General features: G+C 40.6%; 1 protein-coding gene and 1 pseudogene across 2 annotated transcripts in view; one reads left to right on the top strand and one right to left on the bottom strand.

Annotated features, from left to right (window-relative positions):
* Positions 1-12,303, top strand: part of LOC308101185 (Fc receptor-like protein 5) — a 223,304-nt gene that overhangs the window by 89,092 nt on the left and 121,909 nt on the right. The window lies entirely within an intron of this gene.
* LOC308102139 (phosphorylase b kinase regulatory subunit alpha, skeletal muscle isoform-like) overlaps positions 1-12,303 on the bottom strand; it is a 35,135-nt pseudogene that overhangs the window by 5,351 nt on the left and 17,481 nt on the right. Inside the window, exons 14-26 of the transcript XR_013934995.1 lie at positions 11,301-11,410; positions 10,392-10,539; positions 10,260-10,338; positions 9,474-9,649; positions 6,969-7,133; positions 6,879-6,889; positions 6,582-6,590; positions 5,671-5,816; positions 5,118-5,271; positions 4,421-4,579; positions 2,684-2,813; positions 1,798-1,899; positions 324-431 (exon numbers count right to left, since the gene is read on the bottom strand). The product of XR_013934995.1 is annotated as a phosphorylase b kinase regulatory subunit alpha, skeletal muscle isoform-like (transcript). The remainder of the gene's footprint in view (positions 1-323; positions 432-1,797; positions 1,900-2,683; positions 2,814-4,420; positions 4,580-5,117; positions 5,272-5,670; positions 5,817-6,581; positions 6,591-6,878; positions 6,890-6,968; positions 7,134-9,473; positions 9,650-10,259; positions 10,339-10,391; positions 10,540-11,300; positions 11,411-12,303) is intronic.

Here is a 12,303-nt window from a genome sequence, read left to right as displayed (position 1 = left end):
ATTGCCCAGCCTTAGCTCTAGTGCAGTGACAACTGGTGTGTGCACCCACTCACCAAGCCCCACACACACACACACACACACACACACACACACACACACACACACACACACACACGTATGTACGTACGTAAATGTGTGAAACAGAGAGAAAGACAGAGTCATTATGAGAAAGATGCAGAGAATGTGTGAAAAGGAGAGGAAGACAAAGTGGTTAAAAGACAAAGAAAAAAGAGGTAAAGAATGAGCGTGAAACATTAACAGGAAACAAAACATCACCACCCAACATACACACGCACACACAGCACGCATGCACCAGTCCTTACCAGTTTCATGTCACTTTTCAGTTTGCTGAGGCCAGCTCTCTCACTCTTGGTGGCTCCAGCGTGGCCTATCTGATGGATGGAGAGGGAAGAACTGACGCCAGTATCAATCTATCGAAATGCAGGAGAAAAAGAAGAAAAAAAAACGCATTTAAACACGTCATTTAAACAATAAGAAACACAGCCAAAAGTACACTTGGTTGTGATGTTTACAGGGCTCCAGATTAACATTTTCACCACCGTCCCAGAACTACAATAATACAAATTTAGCTGTTCAAAAGTGAATGTAAAATGTACCAAAAACAATCAGGTTTCTTCACTTTGTCTTTGTCATCTGCTTTGACTGCTATTGGCATAAAAACACCATTCAAATGCTTAGGAAATTGATGTACGGTCACATTCTATTTTTTTTTGTTTAAAGGCTATGTTTATACCTTGAAATACGTAGTGAAACATTTTACACTTTCTTTTTACACCAGAAAAATGTTCCAGCTTTCACCACAAGATGGAGATTCCTCTTAGTGAGACAGGGTGTGGTACACTTTGAAAGTGAGTGAGCTGTTGTCTTTAGTATGAATGCGGAAACAATGCGAGGACAGCTCAGTGCCAGTGATCCACTGTTTACTGGGTGCACGGCTCAAAAGAGTTCAATATGAGCTAAAGAACTGCCAGCACTCACAGAAATGTTGTTCGGGCACTTTTATTCAGAGTTAGGCACGGGCAAACCTCAGCTACTCGCCTTCAAAAAGGATTTACCTGAAGGGCAAAAGTATCTAGAAGGACATTTCTGAGAGTGCTGGCAGTTCTCCTGCTGCTTTAGAATTAATAAAAGTGTAATGAAAAGCACAGAATTAATGTGACACAAAGTATCAGGTTTCATTGGATAATGTCAGACTTTTTCATTGGATCTGGTTATTTTGTATGAGACTGGAAAGTTATTGGTAATGTTGTAGGAGACAAAAATGCAGTGGTGTAAAGTAACTAAAAACATTTTCTCAAGTACTGTACTTATTACTTACAATTTTGAGGTATTTTTTTTACTTTACTGGAGTATTTCCAATTTTCAATACTTTTAATTCTACTCCACTACATCTCAAAGGCAAATATTGTACTTTTACTCCACTACAATTATTTGAAAACTATAGTTACTTTGTAGATTTTGATTATTATTACAAAAACATACATTAACCATTTCAGCCCTATATACATTTCGGCCATTTGAAAATAGCCGATCTACAAGCTATTTTCAAAAGATTTTTTATACATTTGTGAAACTGATAATGAGTTGCATAATGAGTACTTTCTACTTTTGGTACAATACTTTTGTACTTTTACTCAAGTTCATTTTGAATTCCAGACTTTTACTTGTAACAGTAGTATTTCTACATTGCAGTATTGATACTTTTACTTGAGTAAACAATGTGAATACTTTTTCCACCACTGCTAGAATGTGATTGGCTGTAATTGTTTGACTGACCACTCTTCTGCACGCCAAACTCTTTCCCGCTGAGGATGTGATGAAGAAGATTCTTCAACTCTGACGGACTGAGACTCATCAAACTCTCAGTTGCCTCCTCTCCTGTAGTCCACACACACACACACACACACACACACACACACACACACACACACACACACACACACACACACACACACACACACACACACACACACACACACACACACACACACACACACACACACACACACACACACACACACACACACACACACACACACACACACACGTGAAAAAGAGAGGAGGACAGAGTGAGAAAATTAGAAAGATGGAGAGAATGTGTGAAAAAGAGAGCAAGACAGTGGTTATAAGACCCACGCACACGTTCAACGTGTTACCATCAATTCTCACGCTCTGTTCAGACTGCAGGCAAATGCATGTTTCTCAAATCTGCTCTGCATGCCCACACGCTATTTGTAAGGGATCAGATCGGATTAATCTGCACTGGATGCTGTGTAATGATTCATGTACACTGCACTGTAGTACAGACAATGTCGCTCGTGTGACAGTGGTGAACTTGTGGATCCGCTATTTTTGGCAAGCGACGCCGTCGTACGGCTAACTATAAACCGGGCCTCAGTGTCCGAGTGTCCAGACGAACACACATCTTTAGAGATCAGATTTAAATTGCATTTCAAACCACTTAGGAATGTGGTTTGAATCTGATTCACAAAAATCTTCTATGATCATGTTTCCATGATTGTGTTTTGTTTGCTGTCCAGACTTGATAAAAAAATATATTTGATTCCAATCTGGAAAGGGCAAAAATCTGATTTGGGCTGCCAGTCTGAAAACAGCCCAGAGTCACTCTCTGCTGTGTGATCTTCAAACCATGTGTCTTCACCAGAGCAGTTGAGTGACTGGGCCAGCTCGGTGGTCATGACCTGGATGATGAGTCCAATCCTCAGTCTCATCATCTCACCGAACAGGCTGGGCTGAGTCCGGATGTTCATGGCCAGGAACACCATGATCTCCTAACAGACAGACAGACAGAGGGAGGGATGGAAGAGAGAAAAGACAGCATAAGAATGACAGAGATGTGAATGTGGAAGGTAGGTTGATGATTAATTTAATTTCGTTTATTTCTTTTTGCTATTAAAGCTGCTACAGGTAACTTTAATGTTTAAACCCAAGTACCCCCCCCCCCTCGGGAGTCCTGAAGTTTTTACTGTTGAGCAATACAAGTTTGAGCTCTAGACACTTTTTTTATGCAATACCTCTTGTCAACCAGTAGGTGTCTCAGAGGAAGAGTTGGGAGACCACCTCCAGTAATATTGTATTAACATACTCCATACAGATTTGCTTTATTCTTACCAAAAAAATGACAGATTGCAGTTTTAATTATACTGTCCTACAACCTGTAAGACGTGAATATAAAATGAGGATTGTGTGTGTATGTGAATGCGTTTTGTACAACAAAGGAGCTTGAAAATGTGTCCAAGCTGCAGGAGTATATGAACAACAAAGGATGTGGTTTGAGAACTCTTTGAGAGTGCATAGACAATCACATGCCTCCTTCGATATACATGTAGTCACTAGCCATGTATTTTCACCTGACGGTGAAAGGGAGTTTATAGCATGTCGAGGAACACGCTATCCCTCCAAGTTCTGCTCCCTGCTGAACAGTTACCCCTAACAACCTTTAGAAGTCGCCAGTGCAGTAGTCTTATGTGGCCAGACTGTTGCCTGTTGCCTCCCACAATGTTCAAATGCTTCCGGTCATACAGTCTGGAGCACGGGAGCTCTGATCATGAGCAAGCGGATGTGAAGCCTTCTCCCCACTTACGTTTCATCTTTACAGTCGCACAAATGTATCCTAATCAAAATCATCTGAGCATATATAGCTTGCTGCTTAGCAGAAATGGGAGAAAAAAAGTAAAGATATTTAAAAATATATTTTCGCGAACGGAAATGACGAACAGATGCCAGCTTCCATGTTCGGATTTCGGGAAGTGTAGTTCCAGACTTTATATACATATAGCATTCAGAGATTGTGGAATAGTTGTCTGACTACGAGAGACTACTAGTGCAGTAACAAAAACACAATCGCCTGCCAGTTTCCCACCCACAAACATGGCCAACTGAGATGGAGGCACCGTGGAGGAATGAAAACCCCAGTCTCCACGGTAGGGGGGCAAGTACTTTACTTTGCCTGCACATCCCTGGAAGCCAGTGCATTTGTTTTTGAGCGGTGTAACCGCTCCTATAAGAGGGTTTAGGACCCATCCGTGGCGAAAGTTTTTCTTTCCGTCGTGAAAATTTGTCTTTCGCTGTGACGCCATGCTGTGGAAAACACGCCCATAGGCTAAACTTTGCAGGACGTGCTGTGATTGGCTAGCGAGACACATGATGAAATTAACTTCAAACTTCGCAGACGCGCTGTGATTGGCTAGCGAGACGCATGATGAAATTAATAATAATGTAAAAAATGTAAGCACGTCACTTCCTAGGACATGCTGTGATTGGCTACCGAGATGCATGATGAAATTAATAACTCATAAATAGCACCGCTCACTTCACACTGGGTGTGATTTTTATAGCCTGAAACGGTTCCTCTTTATCAGTGAGTGACCCACCTGCGCAGCGTGAGTATAGCTATAGTGATGTTGTTCTCGCTGGCTTCGTCTATGAGTTTGACCAGCTGGTCAGGAGGGATGGGGGCGGTGATGGTCTTCTCTCTGGGCTCTGGAGGCAGACCCACCGTCAGGTGCTTCTGGTGGGCCAGCAGATCAGAACAGGCCTAGGAAGAGACCACAGCTAATGACAAAGAGCTCTGGAGATATTACATAAAAATCATAATCTGCACGAGGAGACAAACACCAATGAGATAAAGAGGCTTTGCGTGAATTTAACCCATCAAAACTAGGAAAGCATCTGTGCCATTTTAGATTTTAGAATTGGCAATTCAAAAATTGCAGATCTACAAGCTCGCAGCGCGTCACTTTGTGCTGCGCTGCGAGCTTGTACATCTGCTATTTTTGAAATAAAAAAGAAATCTTGAAAGTGTTTGAAAAATGTTTAATTTAGAAATGTCTTCACACAAATCTTCTCTTCTGGAGGTCCCTGGCACAAAACATTTTCAGATTGGGGGTCCACGGCCAAATACATATCATTTGGCAGGAAGAAAACACTGATTTAGAAGGCATTTGTAGAATTGGCCTCAGGTCGTAATGGGTTAACTGAATTATGTGCCTGTGTGTGTGTGTGTGTGTGTGTGTGTGTGTGTGTGTGTGTGTGTGTGTGTGTGTGTGTGTGTGTGTGTGTGTGTGTTTACGTACCCAGTCTAGCTCTTCCACCTTCTTCCTCAGCATGCCAGAGATCATTCTGATGAGACCCCACTGTTTGAGCTCTCCTGCCTTCTCATACAGGTCAGTCAGCAGAGAACGCACCGTAGAGCCATTACCATGCAGACATGTGTCCCAGTCCATTCCCCTACACACACACACACACACACACACACACAGGTTCTCAAACTTTTTCATATCAAGGAACGCCTAAATTGATGTGTATTTGGACATATTTTTTGGTCACCCATCTGAACATGTTTTGTGCCAGGAAACCGAAACAGAATTTAAAAAAAATAACTTTATGGATAAAGTGGTTAAAACTATTGTGATGCTGTATCAACACATTTTGCTGGAACCCACCCACCCACCTTCACCCCAAATTCATTTCTTTTAAATGATATATTCATAGTCACTGTTATAGTTATCATTCTTGGTGAGGACAGCCCTTTAGTCTTGCCCTTTATGTCTTTTTGGCTTCAGAAAAATGAGCATTATGTCAATAACAGTTTGTTATAGTGGCATAATTATGGAAAAGCTAACTGACTTGTCCTTGAAGAGAATGTAGAGTATGTCAGCCTGGTCCTGCAGACTCTGTGTGTCCTTCAGCAGCTGAACCAGAGCCTTGTAGTCTATGGCTCCACTGGCATCTTTGGGTATGTCACTGTCTGTGGAGATCACTACTGGACAAGCCTGCAGGAGACACCAGAATGATAATATGGCATTAACATAGATTACATTTAACTTTAACCTCAAATGAGTACACATCACAGCACTGAGCATGACCACTTAAGCTATGTTTTTTTGTTTATTTATTTCGAACACTGTTAAAAGACAAAAGAAATACATAAAATAAACATAATACACTTAAAAATAAGAAATATAAAAATAGGAAAACAAATACAACTCTGGGGTGTTCGAAAAGGGCATAGGAAGAAGTTGAAAACTTATCTAGTCCTATCCCTTATTAATTATTAATTATCCAAATAATATTTAGAAATACAATTTCTAAAATCTATGTAAAATACAATGTTATACTCTGTTATACAACAATACACGTACAGTATGAGCGAGTGCGCACACACACACACACACACACACACACACACACACACACACACACACACACACACACCATTGCTTATCACCAAATTTGGGCACCACTTCAGTCCGATCGATTGCTAGTACTTCCATACAGTAGTCTTTTTCTGTGGTGTTGAGTATATACTGTGCTTATTTTACACCTACTTCAGAGCACAAAGCGATACTGATTGGCTTGCCGCTCTGTCGCGAAGTGTCAAAGACTTTTCTAAACCTTTTTGTTTTTGTTGAAAATTTTATTTAGAGTAGCAAATTATTTTGTACCCCCTTTTTCTCCCCAATTTAGTCGTTAAGCCAATTAATTCCTCCCCACACATATTTCTGCGTTGTCACTGCTGTTGTATCCTACTGACTCACCTGCCAGTGAGGAGCCACCACGGGGAGGACATAGAGCCTTCGTCCTACTCCCCGCTGACAGGTGCCGCCCCCCAGCCCTTAGGAATACATGCAGTGACAAATATGACCCTCCCCGCCCGACTTCCCTACCCCGAACATGGGCCAACTGTGTTTGCATAGACGCCCGACAAAGCCTGATGGTGGTGGGCAGGGACTTTACCACTGCGCCACCCGAGCGCCTGGACTTCTCTCAACTTTGACGCTTTGCTTTTGTTTTGCTTTCATCTGTCACTCCTCTCTATAGCCAATGCATTGAACCTCGACACTTTCTTAGAACACGGGCAGCGAAGGTCCACTGTTCCTGTGAATACAGTCGTGGTGTAATAACGTGGCGGACTTATCCCTCACTGTGAACGTCGAGTTCGTGGGCCGTTTTCATCAGAGAAACCATCTCTTTGGTCTTGGTGGCAGCAGCCCTGAACCGGCCCAGTCCTGAAGCCACCTTGGGACTGTGTTTCTTGGGAGCAGCGTGCGCCATCAGCTGGTCCAAGTACTGGGCCAGGTCATCTGATTCTGGAGGGATGGTGGGAGAGAGAAGACAGAGAGAGGGAATATGAGAAACATACAGTAAGGCCACCTCACTACATCCCTCTCATAGGCAGGGTTGGACCAGCTGAACGTAACTTCAGTCGTTAAGTTAGTAAGTAAGTCCCTACTGCAGGCTTAGTAGCTACTAGTTAGTATGTAACTAGTGAGTTACTAAATTATGTTGCACCACGATTATTTATGGAATAACTCAGCAATAGAAGACTTACGTTCGTAACGTAATGTGTAGTCACATAAAATTACGTTTGAGTCATCTAATCCAATGAATACTGATTTCACCTGTAAACAGATGAGTAAACAGAGATACAGGCTACTAGAAACACTTCAATATGCCACTTCTTAATGACATGAAACCCAAAGAAAAAACAGTGATGACGAGGTCAACAAACTGATAGCTTTTCTACACACACCTTAAAGGGATATTTCACTTTCAAAAAAAACTTTGGGTCATTTTATCGTCTACTCAGGCTTTTGTGAGCCCCCCAGACCGTTTTTAAGTTGATTTATATTTAGATATTTGATATTCATTTTATCAGACAGGCCCCCTTCCTATACAAACCCATTATAACTTCAAACTCAATTTTTAACATGTTAGATTCATCAAAAACAGCCGTCCTTGGTTCTGGTGACTCATCCTGCCCTCCTAATACCTGAGGGGGCCGTGTTTTTTCGATAACTTTTCTATTTATTTTATATATATTTTTTATTGTATTTAATTTTTTTCATTTTCCAAACAAAATATTAAAAATAAATGAAAAAAGTACCGGTAATCGAAAAAACACGGCCCCATCGCGTATTAGGAGGGCAGGATGAGTCACCAGTACCAAGGACAGGTGTTTTTGATGAATCTAACATGTTAAAAATTGAAATTGGAGTTATAATGAGTTTGTATAGGAAGGGGGCGTGTCTGATAAAATGAATATCAAATATCTTAATACTGAATCAAGCAACTTAAAAACTGTCTGGGGTGCTCACAAAAGTCCAAGTAGACGATAAAATAACCAAACGTTTTTTTGAAAGTGAAATATCCCTTTAAGAAGAAGCTTTGAAGTCTAAACAATCCATGGTGTGCACACACAGGGCTTGTGTCTTTCTTGGAACACCATCATACATAATGGATATAATATAATGTTACCCCTTTAAGAGTGTTGACAAGGATGGGGTTGTTTGTTAGATTCAATAATGCATTAATTCATTGATGCACTCAAAGCGGCCTACCATTATAAGTAAGGATGCACAATTAATTGGTATCGAATCGTACCATATTGGTATCGGACCGATCTAAAAATAAACCCGATTATTTTCACCAATATTGATGACCCAATAACAATGTGACCATTGTACTCGCAGAGCAGCCTGTCTGCCTGTCTCTGTCTCTTTAAGAGAGTCATATAGCCCCTCCCTCCACCCTCCTTCACAAACACACTGCCTGAGTAGCAGGCTGCTACGTGTGTCGGTGAACAGAGAGAGAAGCGTATAGTAGTCAAGTAGTCAAACGGCAAACAAACTCTTAAAGTCCATAGTTCATACCCAGAACAGACAGAGAGGGTTTCTTGTACATCTTAAATTAGTTTAGATTAGTGATACTGCAGAGGATATATTTTCAACACGAATGTGTATATTGCCTCGTTGTTTAAGATCTAAGTAACAGAAACTAAACAATGATTGTATTTATGGTAAGCTTAGTTTGTATATCACACACAGTGAGTGGTGGCTTCAGGGAATTGTGATTGTGAGAGCTAAGGGAGGCTCCATTGTTTAGAGCAGAGGCTAATGAATTTAGGCAACAGACAATATGAATATCACTAATAACAAACGATTTTTTTAATGTATTTATTCCATAGATATTTTATATATCACAGTAGGGTTAGTGGGGAGGGGGGTTTACCATCAACTTTCACCAGCAAAGCAAAACTTTTAAATAAAAAAAAACAGCAATGAGCTCAATATAAATATTGAATATATATATTATATAATATATCGGTACCGATATGACCCTGCAAATAATCGGAGATCGGATATCGGTCATAATTTCATAATCGTGCATCCCTAATTATAAGTAGATGTTAGTGCTTCTTCAGGGCTTACGAAAATATTTTGTTATTACTTAGCGATACTTTATAACTAATTTGTGTGGTGCTTAAATAGTTATGCCATTAAGTAGTTATGCCATTTACGCTATAACTATATAATAATGTTTGAACTTAGTGAGAGGTGGTTCAACTGGCATAAGGGCTAAGTCTACAACTATAGTTAAATAGCGCCAATCCATATCCTTCCTTTCATCCATCCATCCACCTCTCTTACCGTCGTCAAACCGTATTTCAGGCATGTTAGTCGGGGAAAAGTCACCAATACTGGAATCTTCATCCTCATCATCATCCTCGCCGTGGTGGTGGCCGGAGGAGGACCTGCTATCCAGGAAGCTGAGGTGAGCGAAACAGGAAGTGGTCAGGAACTCTGACAGCTTCCCCGTCTGGATCCTGGGGAGAGAAGCGGTTGAAGAAGACAAACAAGGCATGAAGAAGAAAGACATTATGACACATAATTTAAAATAAATCTGTGAAATGTAAGCTTTTTGTCAGTTAATCTGATTATTCATGATCTTTCCTAAAATGTACAAACACCTGATGTTTTGTATTTATAATACAGCATGGCTGTAAGACAAGCTATCTAGATTAGAACATGATTTGTCTGTATGTATGTAGAATGCATGTCTATCCCCTCAACAGTAGACCAATCACAGCTTATGCTGCTACACGCATGATGTCATGAACTAACCACTTTTGACCATGTACGCCTGAAATACAGAGTTACCTAAAAGTGGAATTTATGAAGGGTGTGAAAGTTGGGTCACAGCTGAAAATCTATGCATCTATAACACACCATTATTGTTGTTGTGAAGCACTTTTGTTCTTATTTATAAAGAAGATCTTTATTTCTATTTGGTCAAATGCAGCATAGACCATCACCACAATAGGGCAAGAACACCATAATAAATAGGTAACATTTGGGCAGGCCACAAAGTCATTAGACTCTATGTGTGGTTTAACTGATGAACAGTACATATTATTCTCTGAGAATAAACCTCACCTCGCTCCTCCAAAGTATCCATCCTGGAGTTTCTTCAGAGTTGCCAAGACTGCAGGGTCCAGATCTGAATGGTCCTCCGCTGGTATGCACGCACACACGCACACGCGCACACACACACACACACACACACACACACACACACGGTCTGTGATATGGGGAAGGTGACGGTGGGTCGTCCAGTCAACCTCCATCTTGATGACAGGTAGGACAGATCTGTCCTCAGCATCTCCACGATCATCCTGTTGTCCAACGCCAAGTAGAACTGATGGTGATCTATGAACTGAACACATGTAGAACTGATGGTGATCTATGAACTGAACACATGTAGAACTGATGGTGATCTATGAACTGAACACATGTAGAACTGATGGTGATCTATGAACTGAACACATGTAGAACTGATGGTGATCTATGAACTGAACACAAGTACAATTGCTGGTGATCTATTAGACAAGCAAGGAACGGTTGTTCCATTTTAGTATGTATAGAATAGAATGTATAGCATTGTATCATAATGCTATATTTTAATATCCTAAATTCTCCCCCAAAAACGTTTGTAAATGTGTGTTTCTTTGATATCTTTGTTGTTACTGTTAACTGTTACCAGTTGTAAAGATCATGCTTTTGTGAGATGAACAGCACAGCTGATTGTGTGGGTGTTCTCAAACTGCCGTGTCAAAGTCAAACAGTGAATTTGTCCTGGTGGCATCGACCCTATTGTCACCTGACTGTCTGCTGGGTCGTGCTCTACGTGTCCAGAGTAGTCTAATAAATACAACCACGTTGGCTGACCTCTGATGAATGGAAGGAATGGAATGCCAGCCCACACAGCAACATGTGACCAGGCTGGTGCCCAGCATGAGGAGGAGGTACAAGGCTGCTGGGACTTCGTATTACTTTTCTACCCGCTACTGAGGCTCCAGACTATTATTGTTTGTTCAATGAATAAAGCGTCACATTGCCAATATGTCCTGTTTACTCCTTCTTATTGATGGGGAGTTGGTTGTTCTGTTGAGTACAGATGATGGCGACTTTGTTTACCTGTGGTGTGAACGCGAACACATTGTTTCTGATCATGTAGAACTTGGCGGTTCCCAGAACTCCCATTCTCCTGTAGGGCCGACCTGTCAGACCCAGCCTCTGGTTACGACCTGAGGAGAGAGACAGATTGAGTCATTGATTGATCGATCACTCAATCAATCACTCACTCACTCGATCAATCAATCTTTCACATCAAAGTAAAAGCGGGTGAAATTCTTGCTTGTGCCGGCTCTCACTATTGCAGTTAACCCATTAAGACCGGGAACGCATCTGTGTCATTTTATAGATTTCTTTGGCTATTAAAAAATAGCAGATATGGATCTGCTAATTTGGAAGAATCGTGAACATTTTTGCAAATCATTGAATATATATATATATTTTTTTAAACAGTTTTTTTTTAACTAAAATCTTTGCTTCTGGGGATTCTACAAATGTCTTCTAAATCCTAATAGTTTTTTGAAAGAACTTATGTTGCTATAATCAGTGGTTCTCAAACTTGTCAAGGACCCCCAAAATGTATATGTATTTGGCCACAGACCCCCATCTCAAAATATGTTGTTCCAGGGACCCTCCAGAAGCAAAGATTTGAGTAAAAAATATATATATATATATTCAAAGATTTGCCAAAAAACAAAAATAGCAGATCTACTAATAGCCAAAGAAATCTAAAATGACACAGATGCGTTCCCAGTCTAAGACAAAGTAAAAGTAGGGTTAGAGAGAATAAAAATATAGTGGAAAGAACACGTAAAGTGCATGCAGGAAGGGATGGAGAGATGGAGGTTGGGACGAAGGACAAAGAGAAGGAGGGATGGGGAGAAGGAAGACAGTTTACCATAGAAATGCAAAGCAGAAAGGTGCTGGTACAGTAGCAAAAAAAAAAAGGCTAAATAAATAAAGTAAGTTGACGATTAATTGTCACACAAACGATTTAATTGTGTTTTGGCATTAAACATTGGAACATATGAATACAATTTAAATTTCTGTTTTGTTTTTTTAGGCT

This window comes from Gymnoscopelus braueri, assembly GCF_963280865.1.
Source record: "Gymnoscopelus braueri genome assembly, chromosome: 15".
NCBI lineage: Eukaryota > Metazoa > Chordata > Actinopteri > Myctophiformes > Myctophidae > Gymnoscopelus > Gymnoscopelus braueri.
This window is presented reverse-complemented; position numbering and strand designations above follow the sequence as displayed.